Source organism: Delphinus delphis, chromosome 17 (assembly GCF_949987515.2).
Source record: "Delphinus delphis chromosome 17, mDelDel1.2, whole genome shotgun sequence".
In the NCBI taxonomy this organism is placed as follows: Eukaryota; Metazoa; Chordata; class Mammalia; order Artiodactyla; family Delphinidae; genus Delphinus; species Delphinus delphis.
The window spans coordinates 47,586,578-47,606,461 of record NC_082699.1 but is presented as its reverse complement, the minus strand read 5'-3'; the positions used below and the strand labels follow the sequence as shown (position 1 = coordinate 47,606,461).

General features: G+C 33.8%; 1 protein-coding gene across 1 annotated transcript in view; it reads right to left on the bottom strand.

The window, feature by feature from the left end:
* The window catches only part of RIMS2 (regulating synaptic membrane exocytosis 2), a 609,946-nt gene that overhangs the window by 366,510 nt on the left and 223,552 nt on the right, over window positions 1–19,884 (bottom strand). The gene's annotated exons all lie outside the window — the stretch shown is intronic.

The window sequence follows — 19,884 nt, the reverse complement described above, 5'->3', positions numbered from 1 at the left end:
TTTTGTCAACAGACAAAGCTGACAATATCTACTGGCAGTAGAAACACCAAACTAGAATGTGAAATTACTAGTTGTTTATTTATATTCTTTAATTGCTTTGTATTTAAATAGGGGCATAGTATAATACAAAGAAAATGGATTTTGAGGTTAGAAAAACTTGGGTTTAAATACCAACTGCAAGACTGGAAACTTGGCAACCTTCAACAAGGTACTGAACCTTCATAGCTATAAAACTTAGTTTCTTTAACGATAAAATAGAGAAATAGGTATAATAATATTCATCCCCTATATTGTTTTGAGGATTGAAATAATTTATATAAAACGTCTGGCACAATGCCTGGTATATGTTGGACTTCAATAGATTACCTACTAATATTAGGTTAATCTTCTACCATCAACTATATTACAGTTTCTTGAAGGGGTAGCTCCTAATTTCTTTTAGTAGCTCCTAATGACTAAAATATTTCTTTTGAGTAGCTCCTAATGACTAAAATAAAGCTAGGAACATTGCTGATCCTCAATAGAAACCTGTTAATTGCTCATAACTTTAGTAGGACACTTAACATAAAATGTACCATTTTAACCATTTTTAAGTGCATAGTTCAGTAATATTAAGTATATTCACATTGCTGTGAAACAGATCTACAAAATGTTCATCTTGCAAAATTCAAAGTCTATATCCATTAAACAGCAAATTCCCTTTTCTCCCTCCCCCCATCCCCTAGTAACCACCATTCTACACTTGATTTTTTAATAGATATGTTTTTCAGACTCCAGGAATCTAAGAATATTAAAACTAACATCTGTTTGACCAGAAAACCTTCGCCTTCTTCTGAAAAATATTTTTCAATTAGAAAAAAAATCATACATTCATGAAATAAAAGGTAAGTTAATATTTCAAGTGTTTTCTATGTTTTATGTCAAATATTGAATCTTACACAGCTCTCCAGATTGCTAAACATTTCCTCATAGTTTAAATAAATTATAATATAGATAATCGCAGTAAAAGAAAACTTCAACATGGTATTTTCAACTGATACAAGAATGCTTTTGTAAAATACCATTTAAAATTTTTGCTTAACTTCTCATTATTCCCAGTTCACATTGTATAGTTTATATCATACAACACTGTACTTGATCATTTTTTTATTTTGTTCTCCCTTCAAATTGTATATACATTTCTCTTTTCTCCAACTAAATTGAAAGCTCACTGGGGGCAAGGTCTATATCTTCTATTTGCATAATAAGACCTTATAAATTATAGAACAGTAAGACCCTCTAAATGTTTGCTAACTTGAATTCTTTTGAAGTCTTTCTGGGGGATGTATTATAATAAAATTTTTTATACTATTACACTAAGATTTATGTTTCATCCATTTCCAAAAGAATTAGTCAGCAATAACATCAATTTCTGTGACTATCTTATTTTTAAAAGTAAATAAGAAAGTATTTTTGATATTAAAATACCAAAATCTCACTCAAATTTTAAAAAAATACATCATAGTCCAAATTTCTTTTGGTTTGAATACATACAAAATATAAATATATCTAACTCATCAATCGTCTCAAAAATCAAATTTCAACCAAGATCTTCAGCCTTTCAATGCCATCTTGTGGCAATTATAGGTATTGCAGATATCTTTTAAAAGTGAAAGGCGCACTAAATATAGAACCAGAAAATATTGTTAAAATAAATTAAATTTGAATTTCAACTTTTCTGCTTTATTTTAAACAAATTACTCATTGTACAAAAGCATCATTTCCATATAGCACAAAATGAAAAAAAGACTTGGAAGCATTATGGGCTTAGTTTTCCTCATCTGTTAACACCTAATAGATATTAATATAAGATAAATGACTGTAAGTGTGAAGGATGATGTCTGACTCTCTGTGTATTAATACCTTTCCCATACTCTCTGAGCTATCTACATTGGTTGCTCTTTTTCAGACTAGATCCTATGTGCCCTCCTAAACTGCTGGCTTCTAGTAATCCTTATATCCTAACAACAAATTACCCTTCTCTTACTATCTCCTCCTACTCTTGGATTAAGAGCTTATTAATCTTTAAAGCTTAGGAAGCCTAAATTCACTCACTTAAATTACTACAGGGACTGACACTTTCAGCTGAAAACCTTTACACACATTGCACCTTGCAAATTGATGATACTGCAGGATGCCTTACAAACACATACACATGCTATGAGATGACTTTTTACTAGTTGGCTGTGAAATAATTAGCATCTATTAGAGGTAAAGTCTGTGTCCATGGAAAATAATTTAACTAATTTGGGAATATAATAGCAGGACTTTTGTTAATGGAACCCTTTAACCAATTAAGTTAACCAGCAAATGTATCTTATGATGAATGCTGTTAAAAATATCTTAGAAATATACATGCCTGTAAATCACCATGGTTAGAGCCTATTAGTGTGGCTGGTCATCATTTATCAAAAAACATCTAGGCCCCAAGAATACAAAGACATAGAGGATTCAAAATTATAAGGTATTATTATTTTCAGTTCTAAATATGCCAATATTTGGGACTTCCCTGGTGGTCCAGTGGTTAGGACTTCGCCTTCCAATGCAGGGGGTGAGGGTTTGATCCCTGGTCGAGGAGCTAAGATCCCACATGCCTCGCAGCCAAAAAACCAAAACATAAAACAGAAGCAATATTGTAACAAATTCAATAAGGACTTGAAAAAAATTGGTCCACAGGGCTTCCCTGGTGGCACAGTGGTTAAGAATCCACCTGCCAATGCAGGGAACATGGGTTCAAGCCCTCGTCCAGGAAGATCGCACATGTTGCAGAGCAACAAAGCCTGTGAGCCACAACTATTTAGCCCGCGTGCCACAACTAGTGAAGCCCGTGCGCCTAGAGCCCACGCTCCGCAAGAAGAGAAGCACTGCAATGAGACACCTGCGCACCGCAACAAAGAGTAGCCCCAGCTTGCTGCAACTAGAGGAAGCCCGCGTGCAGCCACGAAGACACAATGCAATGCGTCTAAATGGTTTTACATTTGACTCCTACTAAACACTGAAAAAACAGATAATCCCAAACTTTTTCAAACTATTATAGAAAGGGGGGGAAAAAAAGGTAAGGTCCCCAATGCAATTTATAAGACTAGAAAGATTTTAATGGCAAAATCAGAAAAGGGCAGTAATTAGTTTCCTATGGTTGCTGTAACAAATTACCACAAACTGGTGGTCTAAAACAACAGAAATATATTCTCTCACAATGCTGAAGACCAAAGTCTGAATTCAAATTCAGTATCAATGGGCCAAAATCAAGGTATCAACAGGGTCATGCTCATTCAAGAGGCTCTAGGGGAAATCAGTTCTTTGCCTCTTCTGGCAGTCAGCTTCTGATGGCTACAAGCATTCTTTGGCTTGTGGCCATGTCAATCCAATCTTCAGGGACAGCATCTTCAGATCTCTCTCTGCTACATCTTCACTGTGTGTGTAATCTCCCTCTTATAAGGATACAAATGATTATATTAAGGGCCCAGGCAGATAATCTCCCCATCTCAAGATTCTTACATAATGACATCTGCACAGATTGTTTGTTTGTTTGTTTGTTTTGCTATATAAGGTTACTCACAGGTTCAGGGATTAGGGCATGGATATTTTTTTGAGGGGCCATTTTCAGCCTACCACAGACAATATAAAAATAGAATTATAGGCCAACAGCACAAATAAAAATGGATGCATTGATCTTAAAATCAAATGTTAAATTTCATACAGCAAATATATATGATAAAGAACAAAAAGAACCTATCATGGCAAAGGGAAGATTATAACAAGAATAGTTTAATATTAGAAAATATACCAATGTAATTCACCACATTAATAGATTAAAATAGAAAAAAAGTGGTCATATTGATACGGAAAAACCATTCAGCGTTCATAAAATGTAAGACTCATTCATGTGAAAATAAAATCTAGCAAATAGAAAAGCAATGCTTAAGCCTGATAAAGGGTATCTACAAAAACTTATATCCTATTTTATACTTAAAGATGAAAAGTAAGAGCATTTCCCTTAAAGTCAGGAATGAGCTAAGGATTCCAAGTATCATCACTTCTATTCAACACTGTCCTGAAGGCACTAGCTTATTAGTAAATCTCACACACATGAGACAAGAAGAAGGATGAAATAAAACTGTCCTTATCTAAACACTATATGATTGTGAATACCATTTGATTATGACATAAAAATCCAAGAAAATCTACAGACAACATATTAGAAGTAATAAGAGAGCTCCGTAAGTTTCCTAGATCAAAGATGGACAAAGATAAACAGCATTTCAGTACACCACTAATAACCAATCATAAACATTTAATAAAAAAAGTTTAAAGATACCTGTTTCAAAGAAAATTAGTATACAAGAGTCTAAAAGAAGACTTACATAAATGGAAAGATATACTCAGTTGCAATAAGAAGACCAAATACCACCAGGATGTCAGTCTCCCGAATTAAATCTATGACGTTCAGTGCAATTTTAATCAGACTCCTACCATGTTTTTCACAGAATTTATCAAGCTAATTCTGAAATGAATATGGAAGAGCCAAAGATAAGAAAATCTAGATAATTCTGAAGATAAGTAACAATTTAAGGTGGACTTGCTCTACTTATTATAAAGTGACAGAAATTAAGACAGTGTGGTATTAGTAGAGAAGTGCTAAATAGAACATGGAGCATACTAGAGGCTCTAGAAACAGACTCTCACATATACCAGTGATCACATTACAAATCAGTGGAGAAAGGACACACTATTAATATAGCCAAGACAACTGGTTGTCCATAATGGGGGAAAAAATAGATTCACACCTCACACCATATACAAAAATCTGTTCCAAATGGATTAAACACTGAAACATGAAAGACAAAACTTCCAAACTTTTAGAACAAATGTCAAGAAGCAAAATATTTTTAACTCAAATACAAAAAGCACAAACTAAACTTTACTATATTAAAATGTTTAAACATTTTTGAATAGTAATATAATAAGATAAAGTAAAAGAAGAAACCACAATCTGAGAGAGGTTTTACTGCAATGTATACAGTTTATACTGGATATGCATTCAGAATATATGAGGATCTTCCATAGCTCAATAAGAAAAAGACAAACATTACAGCAGAATAATAGGTCAAGAAATGAATATACAATTCCATAGAGAACCCCAACTGGCCAATAAACAAATAAAAAGGAGCTTAATCTTATCAGTGAAAAATTACAAATTTTAAAAAATTAGTTACTATTTCACTCCCATTAGTTTGACAACATTTAAAAGTCTGACAACACCAAGCATTTCAGAGGAAGTAGAGGAGCCAGTACTCAGAAACATTCCTCCCAGGACTGCAAAACAGTTTGGAGATCCATTGTGCAATATCTAGTGAAACTGAAAATGGCTACTTATATACTCTATGATCCAGAAATGTTACTTCTACCCTAGAGAAATTACAAGAAGACATGAACAGGGATGTTCATTGAGCACCACCTCTACTAGGAAAAAATATTAGATAACCTAAATCAGTGGATAAACTAACATATTCATGCAGAAGAATTATATTCAGCAAATGAGTGAATTAGATTTAGATGAACCTAAATTTTGAGATAACTCTCAAAATACAGAGTTAAAGAAAGCAAGTTTCAGAAAAATATATACAGTATGATCCATAATATAAAGTTTAAAACCTTGTAAAATAATACTATATATGGTTTAGCAGTATTTAGATATTAAGCTAAACTACAAATAAAAAAGCATGTAGAATGATAAGTATTCGAGATAACTGCTCTATCTCTAAAAAAAACAAAGAAAAATACTAAAAAGATGGCAAAATGTTAAGATTTGTATAACTGCTCGGCAGTCTCTAAACTTCCCGACATGTTTGAAATATTTCAAAATAAAAAAGAGAGAACCAGTTAAGGTTAATTGGACTAGTGAAAACATTTACTGATACTCATAATCACGCTAAAAGGAAATGTGTATTTACCATAAATATATTAGTTAACTGAGAACTAATTAATGAATTTGCATACAAATATAATTTTTAAAATACAATACAGCTTACTTCCAGGGTTTTGTTTTGTTTTGTTTTTTATGGAGAGGTGTGAGTGAAGGAGTCAGATTACATAAAAGGTAACCAGTTAGCTGTACATGTTTTGTAGTGTTGTTTCTAGTTTTTCTTTTCATCAAAGCACTTGATTCATTTTATAAACTCCCTGTTCTAAATTAAATTTTATCCAAAAAACTAGGGAAGTGATTGTCAAAGTAAATTAGTCATTGAGGAGAATTTAATTGTACATTGATTATTATCAGAATAAGTAGCTGCTGCCTTCATAATAAATACTTGACTTTTAAATCTTATTTTAATTACAACTGCATTTTAAATTTAAATTTCTCTAAGTGTTTTTAAAAGAAAAGACAATTCTTAAAGCAGTAGGTATATCCAGCAATTCTAAGGGAAGTAAACATTTCTGCAGTTATTAAGTTTTCCCACTAGTCTGTGCTATAGCACTTTGTTCAATCTGGACTACTGGCTTCTTTGCATATTAGCACTACATTGTTAACCTACTTTTTTCCCTAAAAATAAATTTCAGTTAAAAATATAGTAACTTTAATAAAATTAAAAAGCGAGTTGAAAGAGTATCATTATTCTACATTATAAAATGTGATGGTATGAATTAGAATAATTATTTTCCATTGCATGTTAACTTACTCAAAAATTCAATAGAGTACAAACGTACTATCAGTTGACAGTTTCCTTTTCCAACATATATAACTTAAAAGTTATGCTCATAAATTATAGAACTATAAAATCATTTCAATAAATTTAAAGTAAAATTATGGCTTAAATTGGAGGAAAGCAAGTTTAATTTTTCCTAAAATATAAAGCATATTCACCTAGGTTTCATTTAAAATGGAGAACAGGACATAATTTCTGAAGGGGACATCTTATAAAGGGAGAGGCCAGAACATAATTACATGAAGGTTAGAAAATAATGCTTTATCCAAATTGAAAAGAATCAGAGGTGTAAAACTAGAGGAAATAGTAACAAATCACTAACAAAACATGGTGGCATGGAAATCACTAGAACACTCTTGGGAAAGAGAAATTTTTAAGGAAGGGGCATTAATTCAGAGAAGAAAAGTTCTTTAAAACTTTAAGATTAATGGATAAAACTATATGAGATCCTTGCAAGTAAATTTCCAGAAGCCATGCACTACTATATGAACTTCCTTTTGCAAATTGTGCTTCTTGCTCCTGTAACTGCTAAAAGGCAATAACATCACTAATCATACAGTCATCTGATCTACTTCAAAACACAGTTCAATGTAAGGGAAGTCAAACTTGGCCCACCCAAGGGAGATTTACTATTCTGTGAAAGATAAACTGTATCATACCTCTATCACAGCACAAAATTAAAAGCACTGACTTTTATCTAGTTTCAGTGCATTTGTATTTTGATTCATCTCAAACTTAACGAAGCCAAAACTGAATTCCAGACCTTCACCCCCAAACTGCTCCATCCACAGTCTTACTCATAGCAGTTAAAGGCAATTCCCCATCCTCCCATTTTGCCTCGGGCCAAAAATCTTGGAATAATCTTTTTCTCTCATACCCCACATACATTCAACTAGAAAATCGTTTTGATTCTACTTTTAAAATATATCTACAGAGATGACATCTCACCACCTTCAGCAAAACCACCCTAATCTAAGTCACCACCATTGCCTGCCTAAATTATTGCAATATCCTCATAACTGTTCTCCTAGATGCCACTCTTTTCTCACTCTCATTAATCTATCCCACAACAAAACCTTCAAAATGTTTTAAAATGTTAAGTCACGTCATGTCACTTTTTTGGTCAGAATCTTTTCATACTCCCCATTTTGCTCAGAATAAATGCCAAAGTCCTTACAGAAGGTCCTCTGCAATCTCACTAACTTTGTGTCTCACTATTCTCACCCACTTGTTCTGCTCCAGCCACACTGACTTCCTTGCTATTCTTCCAACATGTCAAGCATGCCCCTACCACAGGACCTTTGTATTCGCTATTACCTCAGTCTAAACTGCTTTTCCCCTAAATATCGGCAATGCTCGCTCCCTCATCTTTTTCAAGTTTTTCAAGTTGCTGCTCAACTGTCATTTTTCAAGACCATCCAAATTAAAATTCCAACATCACCCAAAATTAAGTATCTAGATTTTCATTTTCTCCAGGGCACTTAAACCTTCTAATATTTATTTATCTCATTTGTTGTGTGCATCTCCTAATTAGAATACACTTCCCAGAAAGATAAGAGGTGTTTGTCTATTTTAGTTCACTGCTATATCCCAAGTACCTAGAAAACACCAAGACATGTTCAATGAATGAGTAAATTAATATATTAACAATAAGTATGTAAATACATTACTTTCTTTAAAATCTGTTTGTCTATGGGCTTCCCTGGTGGCGCAGTGGTTGAGAGTCTGCCTGCCGATGCAGGGGACACGGGTTCGTGCCCCGGTCCGGGAAGATCCCACATGCCGCAGAGCGGCTGGGCCCGTGAGCCATGGCCGCTGAGCCTGCGCGTCCAGAGCCTATGCTCCGCAACGGGAGAGGCCACAACAGTGAGAGGCCCGCGTACTGCAAAAAAAAAAATCTGTTTGCCTAGCAAACTTCTATAATCCAAATACCATGGACCTCATGAAATTGTCTTTAAGGAAAAAATAAAATAACATTTAAGAATTTCCCAAATACAAGTATTATTATGAAATATATTTTTTCTAATCAAAAGTCAAAATGCACGAAGTATTTTAAGATTATTTTACATGTATTAAAATTGTTTAAATATTTAAACGAAAGTAAAATATGTATAGCTTACCTCAGAGGTTTCCAGACTTGTTTAATCAATGTCCTACTTTTGATCTAACCCAACTGATTTCAGAATACTACTCGGGTTTTTATTGTGGGTGAGGGAGAGATCACATTTAATTATGTGTGTGTGTTTGTTTGTTTGTTTTGGAGGTGATGGATATGTTTATCACCTCAATCGAGGTGATGATTTCACAGGTGTATGCATATGTTCAAAGCCATCAAATTGTATACATTAAATATGTGCAGTTTTTTGTATAACAATTGTCCTGCAAAAAAGCTGTTACAAAAATTAAAAACAAAATTGTGGGAACTGCATCGGATAAGTTGAGAATAGCAAAATGATGTACTAGACCCATGCTTCTCAAACTGTAATGTGCATTCCAATCACCAAGGGGAACTTGTAAAATGCAGGTTCTGATTCCTGGAGGCAGAGAGGTAAGGATTCTGAATTTTTAACAACATCCCAGGTGATGCTCCTTCTCCTGGTCTGCAGACCACACTTTGCACAGACTGGACTGTGAGTCAAACTCTAGGCTCTAGCCACAACCCTGGTACTACTACTAATAACACCACCACCACAACCACTACCACTGCCATTGCGACGCTACTAACAACAACAACAAAGAACAGAACTTTCTCAGTTCTCACTATGTTCTAGACACTCGTCCAATTCTTGCATATTTGTTATCTCATTTAATCTACACCTTAGTTATGGATGAAGAAACTGAAGATTGAAAAGGTTAAGTCACATAGAAAAGGTCTTCCAGCCGATAAGTAATACAGCCAGAATTCAAACCCCAGCCGTTTGTGACCTAGGACATTAGATTTTTTTGCATGAAGTCCATCCTAAGTCTCATGTTTCAGATTATTTTAGCACTCCTTGGTTCACATCTGATTTCAGCCATGTCTACAGTGGACAGTGGTGGTAGCAAATGAACTCAAAAGAACTTCACACACTCTGTAATAGATATAATGTTTTTTTAAAACAGAAAATAATAAGTGCTGGTGAAGGTCTAGAAATATTGTAACCTTTGTACATTCATGTTACACATAAAAAATGGTACAGTCTCTGTGGAAAAGTTTGGCAGTTCTTTAAAACTTAAAAAATAGAATTACCATATGACCTAGCAATTTCATTACTAAGTAATACCCAAGATAATTGAAAATATGTGTTCACATAATTTGTAAGTATATGGTCCTAACAGCATTATTCATAATACCCCAAAAGTATAAACAACCTAGATGTCCATCAGTTGGTGAGCAAATGTACAACATATGATAAATCCATGCCATGGGATATTATTAAAGCATAAAGAGGAATGAAGTACTAATTCTTGCTACAGCACAGATACCTTAAAGGCATCATACTAAGTGAAAGAAGCCAGACACAAAAGGCCACATATTGCATAAATCCATTTATATACAATGTCCAGAATAGGCAAATCTATAGAGGAAAAAAAGTAGATTACTGGTTTCCTGGGTGTTGGGTGAGATGGGAGTGATTGCTAATGGACGCAGGGCTTCTTTTCAGGGTGATGAAAATGTTCTGGAATTAGGTAATGGTGATAGTTGCACAACATGTGAATATACAAAAAGCCACTTGAAAATGGTGAATGTTATGTTATATGAATTATAGCTCAATTTAAATAATTTTAATACTTCTGCAGAAAATCTCAGGCCAAAATGGTTTTTCCTGTTTTGGGTTTCTCCACAATCAGATCCTGAGCCAAAGATTTGAATGCAAAGTAGTTTGTTTACTTGAAAAATGATACCAAGAAGTACAGTGAAAGAGTGGGGAAGTAAAACATGGAAGGAAAAAAAACTAATAAACAGTCAATTAAAGAGTACATTATTTCTGGAGGCAAATGGAGCTTAGTCTTGATGGAACCCTCTTAGAATCATCCCACTAAGAGGCAAGGAGGCTGGGTATTATCTACTAGCTCATTGGCACTTCTATGCCTCTCCTTCATGTTAAGCCTATTTCTTTGGCCATAAAATGCCCTTAGGCAGAGAGATGCAGGAAGCTACTGGTATGTTCAGGAACAATTTGTAGGTGTCATCTGGGGTGGGTTGAAGGCTTATCAGAAGGTTACCTAGAGCAATTGCTACAATTTTACAGGTGAATTTTACCACACTTTTAAAGGACCATTAATTCATATCCTATATAAATTGTATCACAAAACTAAATTTAAAGAAGAACAAAACTCATATAACTCATTTTACGAAGCAAATTAATTATGACATAAGACAAGAAAAGCACAGACCAATTTCATTCACATATAGGTAGAGTCAAAACATAAACTAAAACTTAAATGACAAAATCCAAGACAAACAAACAAACAAAAAAACATGTTATATCACTATCAACCACAATTTAACCCCAGGAATGTAAGGATAGTGCAAAAGCAGAAAATCTAGTTAAGCAATCAATATAACAGATTAAAGAAGAAAAATCATATGATTATCTCAATCAATGAAGAAAAGCATTTAATAAAATTCAATACCATTTTATGGTTTAAAGTAACTTAGAAAACTAGGAATACTAAATTAACTCCTAGGAAAACTAGTATCTCTTTACCTTGAAAATCAAAGTAGGAATAAAAGGGCATTTCCTTAAGTTGGTAAAAATTATATATCAAAAACCCTCAGCAAAGGTTACACTTAATGGAGAAGTTTTAGATCCCTCTGACCAAATAAAACTTCGTTTTCTCCCATACTTCCTTAGAGCATAAAGTAGTCTATGTTTGCAAGATAAAAGTAGCCAGAAGAATCTGAAATATAGATCCTTATTGTTTACAGGAGATGACAGAAATGAGGCTCCAGTTGTGTCATATTGTTAATGAACTTGTTAACTGGATAAGTTGTAAATAAACTATAGTGTAATGTGTTTTTTTGTCATGACAATAATCTGGAGTTACCAATTCTAAGAGAAGATTTTCAAATCAACACTAGCATCACCTCAATGGAATAGAAACTGCAGATGAGCAAATTCACCTAGCAGTCTTATTATACATGAAATCATGATTTTCTTAACTTAGTTTCTCAATATAGCAGTTATTTATTATAGATAACTGACAAATAGCTTGAGAAGAAGGAAATATGTGGCTACTTCCTGTCATATATTCATAATACAAACAATATACTTGTAGATGAGATATTGATATAAATGGAGTTGTGTCAACAGCTAATGCCAATACTTGCATATATGCATAGAGTTTTCTTCTGTGTTCAGAGAACATTAGGGATGCTAGTTATACATCCATGACTAACGACGGTACTGGCTGAACAAACTTTGAAAAAAGCCATAGCAAGAATCTAATTCTGATTGCAATAATACTAAAAAATACAATTTAAGGATAAGAAGCAACTGACATTATCATTTTTAATTGCCACTGTTCTTTATAAAAATATTTTAATTGCTAATAAAGTAGATCATATCTTATAAAGCCTGTGATATGCTACCCAAAAATAAACTAATGCCATTTAATAACCTGCAATTTGTTAAAATCCATTCAGAGTTAAGAAGGGAGTTATGAGAATATATAAGAAAATGTCCTCGGATATATACCCCTTCTGGGAAAGTGACTCCAAACTGTGACAGAATGCACTGCTCCAGAAAGACCATAAGAGAGACTGCTTTTGATACATTATTGTAAAACAACAGCATGAAACCATCTCTCTTGCTACACATCCTTTATTTGCAAAACATTCAAACCTTAAAGAAAGCTGTTAATGTTAGAAGAAGAATACTCAAGGTATTAGAAATTTACAAGTAGAAATCAAGACTGACTTTGGAAAACTTTTACAAATTAATATTGCTCACAGTTAAAACTAGAAGGTCCCATATGATCAAAAAAAAAAAAGTTATTATTCTGCTCCACAAATGAATAGCTAAAAAGATGATAGCTGGTAAGTCCATCAGCACAATTTTATTAAACCTTTATAGATACCGCCATACTTTGTAGAGGTCATAAAATTTCAGGAGGCATTTTTCAGCAAGCAGATTGTGACAATAACTGTGGTAGACAGAAGATGTTACTTACACACTGATTAATCTATAGATGTTTCCAATCATTCCCAGTTTTACTAAAAACAACATAACTGATGAAATTATAACACACAGCAACTTGCCCAGGAATCAAATGGTGATGAGATTTCAAAACTGTGAATACCAATATTCAGGCTGTTTGGGGCTTAGTTGGCAACGTAGGATCTCCATGAATGGAGGTGATTCAGTGAGTAATCCCAAGAAATAGCATTATGGATAATACCTGTAACTTTAAACCCTTCACTGAGAACATTTCTATTCATAAAGAAACTGTCCGCCAAAAGTTGAGTCCCTATTTCAGTATCAGATGCTATTATTAAAATGGGAAATATTACTGTAATATTAATATATAACATTCAATTTTTTTTCAAGTGACACGAGTAAATGTAGTCTACTCATAAACAGCTTTTGTCACATTTAAGAAATCACATTAAAATTATTCAAGAATATTAACTTTTTTTAATTGAAAAATAAAGTGAGATTTTTCAAAAAATTTCATTTGCCTAATTGGTTTGACGACAAGGACTAGCTTTACCTAGTAGCTCATATGTTACATATTTTCCATAAACTAAGCTAAATATGCAGTTCTAAGATATTTATAAAAATAATTTAAAGCAAAGGCAAAATAAATTTATCACTGTAAATTGTAATTGGTAGGTACTAAAATTAACATTTTCCAAATCATTTTTAGTATACTGGTTTAAACAAGATGCCTCTAAGTGAAAAAGTAATAAGAATAAATAGTCATTAATAAGTTTTGGTAAAGCCTTTTTAGTATAACTCCCAGAAACTGACAGACTGAATCACTAACTGGGTAACAAATCATTTTGCAAGCCTGGTGTTTTCAACTCCTTGCTTTGAACAAACTGAAGAAAAAACCTAAATGAATGGTCAGTTCTTATATAACTCAAAATAACTTTTGATGGTAGATAGCTAGATTTTTTGTCACATAATTTGGAAAGAGTTCCAAGAATTGAATGAATCATTATAACTAAACCTCTATTCACATTAATGTGAACAAATTTCTTGTCATGTACTCTAGTCGTCAATGTGAACAAATTTCTTCAGTACTTGCATCTATAAAAATAAAAGAAATATAAATTGAATTGATGCTGCATTCTGTCTCAGTCTGTAATAAGTAATATTCACATATGGATTTATTTTAAAAGAAAACCAGTTCCATCCATTTCATTAAGAAATAAATTTCTAGTAAATTTTATTTCTATTTAATAATTTTTAATCAAACTTTATATTAATGTTATTTTAACCAACTGAATTAATAATAGACTAAATAAGTGGTCAGCTGACATATAACTTAAAATAATTTTTATGACAGTTTATTATTATATTTACTATTGGTAATTATCATAAACTCAATTCATTAGAAATTTTTCAAAACTTTAAGCCTTATGGTCACTGAAATATTTTAAATATTTAATTTAATATATAGTTTTTATTGGAACAAAGTATAAAAAGGTGATTTTTTAAAAAGATTTCTAGTGAAAAATATATGGGGATAAAATATTGTGAGGGAAGTGGAATGTAAATACATTTTCAAGGAAAAACAAGGAAGGAAAACTTTCAATTGTTACAAATGACTTTGTTCATTGTTTGATTTTTTAAGAATAATGGAAGCTGTCAAACTGATACATGATTTTGAAAATACTTTTAAAGAAGCTATAACTGTTTTACTATGATGTGTCGGTATTAGTAATATGCTAGAAATTATACTCTGCAACCAATTAAACATACAATGAAAATGTTAGATGTCATCTTAAAAAAATATGTGATGAGGTAAAAAGTTTTAAAAAATTAAGTTGGGGACTTGATATAAACACATTTCAAGATCAATGTCTGAACTACAGTCTCAGCTACTGCTTATAATATTCAGCCTCCTCCACTCCCAAACTTCAGACTAATCAAGTTCTCCAATCCATAGTTATCTTCTATTGAGCTAAAATGCACAATATTTTCTGAACAGAGTCCTGTAGACTGTAGGTGACCATCCTCTACAACAAGCCCTTATAACCCAGGCTTTGCCTATTGAGGTCTTCCTTCCCTTCCCCACCAGCTGACTACTAAGAAGCCAGCAGGAATCTAGGTTAAGTCAGCATGGCTTATGCAATAATACCCACTAAGATTCTATTTAATCACCACTATAAAATTGTTTCTACAAGAAAATATCAATAAATTGTGAGTTCCAACTTGGTATGTAAAGAATATATATTCTTCCCCTCCTTCCCTTTACTGCCCCACAATCCTAATAGTAGTGATTATTATGAAAAGAGATGAAAAGCTACATATTCCTGAACATGTAAACTGCTCATGTAAGCATATTCCTGAACATGTAAAGAGAATGTAAACTTGACATTTTTTTAAAAATTTTAATTTATTTATTTATTTTGGCTGTGCTGGGTCTTCGTTTGTGTGCGAGGGCTTTCTCTAGTTGTGGCAAGCGGGGACCACTCTTCATCGCGGTGCGCGGGGCTCTCACTATCGCGGCCTCTCTTGTTGCGGACCACAGGCTCCAGACACGCAGGCTCAGTAGTTGTGGCTCACGGGCCTAGTTGCTCCGGGGCATGTGGGATCCTCCCAGACCAGGGCTCGAACCCGTGTCCCCTGCATTAGCAGGCAGATTCTCAACCACTGCGCCACCAGGGAAGCCCATAAACTTGACATTTTTGACCAAAAAAAAAAAAAACCAAACAGTATCTAACTCAATCATTTCCCAGCCATTCTGAGTTAAGGTACAAAGAGCAAATAGGCTCTCCAGGCCAGGAACAAAGTTCATATTTATGAATCATTTCTTGCTTAGAGGTTTCATCCACAGGCTCTCTGTATACAATTTTATTCTTCACACATATTCTATCTTTGGAAATCTAGGATTCATGACATACTGATTTCTGAGTGTATTAATACTGAAAGAAAGGCAGTGCTTCAAGTTTTAAAAGGTATGATCTTTAGAGTCAGATAAATCAGTGTTGTCTAATCTTGACTATGCATTAGAATCATCTGAGAAATATCATAAAAATAAACATCCTGGGGATCACCCTTAGCTAGTCTAATTTGGTCAGTCCAGTGTGTGTGGAAATGTGTAATTTTTTTTAAAGCTTCCCAAGATAATTCTGATAAAACCAATCAAAGGATAAGCATTAGGGAACTCCTGAGATAAATCATCCTAGATCTGACACTTGTCTTAGTTGGGGAACTCTGGGCAAATTACTTAATCCATTTGAGGCTCTGTCTTCTAGATTTTTTTAAAAATGCAGATAATTGAGCTCATGAAAAAGAAAGACTGTGTCTTATCCAGTTGTATAATCCCTGGGCACAGTATCTGGTCATTTGTAGCTTCTAAATAAGTGTTGTTGATATATTGCATATTTCAGAATCATTAAATGCAAGAAAATTCAATCTATTCTTTCTATTAAGGAATATCTGCATACTGTTTGGGAATTTAAAATTCATGGAATATATTTTAAATACATAGCAAAAAGTTCTCAATTAAAAAATTTGTTTCTCTGATGCTCACCTGTCAATGCTTACCAACTGGCACACAAGTACAGCAACCATGTTAATATAAACAAGAAGGCTGTGGTAGTATTGACTACAATAGCTACAGTATTTAGGAACTCTAAGAATGGAAATACATCTTTCATTTTTAATGAAAACCACTCGAAAATGATTCAATATACGTAATTTTGCTTTAGAGATAGTTTTTCAAGACTATCCTTTTTTATCTTTTCAGAGGTACATGTGGTATGCAATTTGAAAAAGTAGATTTGGTATTAATACTATTTTTAATATAATACAGAATACACTTAAATTTTCATTTTTTATCAATAATTCTAAATTGCCTCTACTAAGCAAGAATTTGTTGCCATAAAAAGACATAAAAAATCAAATTGCATCCATATGAAATGAATTTTGGTGGTAATGTTTAATGCAGAGATGAAGTCATAAGTTTATGGATAAACCAGAAAATAACATAGCTTCCTCACATCACCTTTCATTCTTGACATATCCCAGTTCTAAGAAAAGTCTCAAGCTCAAGTGAGGCCAGGCTTTCACCTCAAGAGTTGGCTATCTATTGGGCATAATGAGTCAGTTGTGTATTTATTCTGTTTCTTAATTGTATGAGATGACTTTAATTACATTTGAGTTAAAATAAGGATGAAAACATTAAACCTCTTTCCCTCACAGCTCCTACAGAGCACAATAATTTATTAAAAAGTAAGTATATACAAAGAAAAGTAAGAAATTGAGAAATTAAAATGTTTTCCATAGAAGTAAAGAAAATTCTTTCTCTCAGCTTCTTCTTTTCTATTAATTTTAAAACAGTATTAGGGAAGAGTAAGAATATCTTTTAATTATACGGGAGGGACAACAATCACTACCTAAAAAGGGGGGAAAAGGAAAAAAGCTCTTGCCCATTTCATTCACTCTAGAGGCACTGACTAAGCAGCCAGGACTAATACCCAGACAGTATATGAAAGTATGGAATAATAGCCATTGTCTATTCTGACTAGTCAGTTATATATTCTGATTGGTTTGTGTCAAAGGACCTGCTGATTTAAAATAATTTGAATATCAACTGTGTAAGTATCGCCTATCTGTTAGTAATTGTATTAAATGCTTAGGATAAAGAAATTAACAAAATTCAATCTTTGCCCTCAGGAAAACAACAGGCGAGATATATAGGTAAATGAATAAATTAGAGTACAACCTGATAAGGATGGTAATAACATTCATAAGATACTGAGCAAAGACTGATAAATCCTATTAGGGTTTAAGAAAGAAGAAATATCTAGGCTGGATTTGGAAGAATCTGTGTGAGTTTGTTAAATGGACAAAATAGAGAAGGAGACTCTAGACAGAGAAAATAATGTGTAAAAAGGAACAGAAACATTAAAGAGATTTGTGTCTCTTTAAAAAGAGAGAAAACTCAAATTATTAAAATCATAAATGAAAGAAGGGACATTACTGATTCTACAGAAATAAATATGATTATGAGAGAGTAAAATGAATAATTGTATGTCAACAAATTGGACAACCTAGATAAAACAGACAAATCCCGAAAAATATACCTAACAAAACAAAGAAATAACAGAGAAACAGAAAATCTTGGGCTTCCCTGGTGGCGCAATGGTTGAGAGTCTGCCTGCCGATGCAGGGGACACGGGTCATGCCCTGGTCTGGGAAGATCCCACATGCCGCGGAGCGGCTGGGCCCGTGAGCCATGGCCGCTGAGCCTGCGCGTCCAGAGCCTGTGCTCCACAACGGGAGAGGCCACAACAGGGAGAGGCCCGCGTACCACAAAAACAGAAAAACGGAGCTGGAGGAATCAGGCTCCTGAACTTCAGACTATACAACAAAGGCATAGCAATCAAGACAGTATGGCACAAAAACATAGATCAATGGAACAGGATAGAAAGCCCAAGATAAACCCCCACATATGGTCACCTTGTCTTTGACAAAGGAGGCAATAACATACAATGGAGAAAAGACAGCCTCTTCAATAAGTGGTGCTGGGAAAACTGGACAGCTACATATAAGAGAATGAAATTAGAACACTTTCTAAAACCATACACTAAAATAAACTCAAAATGGATTAAAGACCTAAATGTAAGGCCAGACACTATAAAACTCTTAGAGGAAAACATAGGCAGAACACTCTACGACATAAATCACAACAAGATCCTTTTTGACCCACCTCCTAAAGAAATGGAAATAAAAATAAAAATAAACAAATGGGACCTAATGAAACTTAAAAGCTTTTGCACAGCAAAGGAAACCATAAACAAGATGAAAAGACAACCCACATTATGGGAGAAAATATTTGCCAGTGAAGCAACTGACAAAGGATTAATCTCCAAAATACACAAGCAGCTCATGCAGCTCAATTTCAAAAAAACAAACACCCAACCTAAAAATGGGCAGCAGACCTAAATAGACATTTCTCCAAAGAAGATATATAGATTGCCAACAAACACATGAAAGGATGGTCAACATCACTAATCATTAGAGAAATGCAAATCAAAACTACAATGAGGTATCACCTTACATGGGTCAGAATGGCCATCATCATAAAATCTACAAACAATTAATACCAAAGAGGGTGTGGAGTAAAGGGAACCCTCTTGCACTGTTGGTGGGAATGTAAATTGATACAGCCACTATGGAGAACACTATGGAGTTTCCTTTAAAAACTAAAAATAGAATTACCATATGACCCAGCAATCCCACTAGTGGGCATACCCTGAGAAAACCATAATTCAAAAAGAGAGATGTACCACAATGTTCATTGCAGCACTATTTACAACAGCCAGGACATGGAAGCAACCTAAGTGTTCATCGACAGATGAATAGATAAAGAAGATGTGGCGTATATATACAATGGAATATTACTGAGCCATAAAAAAGAAATGAAATTGAGTTATTTTAGTGAGGTGGATGGACCTAGAGTCTGTCATACAGAGTGAAGTAAGTCAGAAAGAGAAAAACAAATACCATATGCTAACATATATATATGGAATCTAAAAAAAAAAAAAAGTCTGATGAACCTAGGGGCAGGATAGGAATAAAGATGCAGATGTAGAGAATGGACTTGAGGACACAGGTGAGGGGGGGAAGGGAAGCAGGGACGAAGTGAGAGAGTAACACTGACATATATATACTTCCAAATGTAAAATAGATAGCTAGTGGGAAGCAGCTGCATAACACAGGGAGATCAGCTTGGTGCTTTGTGACCACCTAGAGGGGTGGGATAGGGGGGGTGGGAGCGAGGCACAAGAGGGAGGGGATATGGGGATATATGTATACATATAGCTGATTCACTTTGTTATACAGGAGAAACTAACACAACATTGTAAAGCAATTATACTCCAATAAAGATGTTAATTTTAAAAATCCCAATACTACCCAAAGAGACCTACAGAGTCAATGCAATTCCTAACAATATCCTGATGACATTTTTTGCA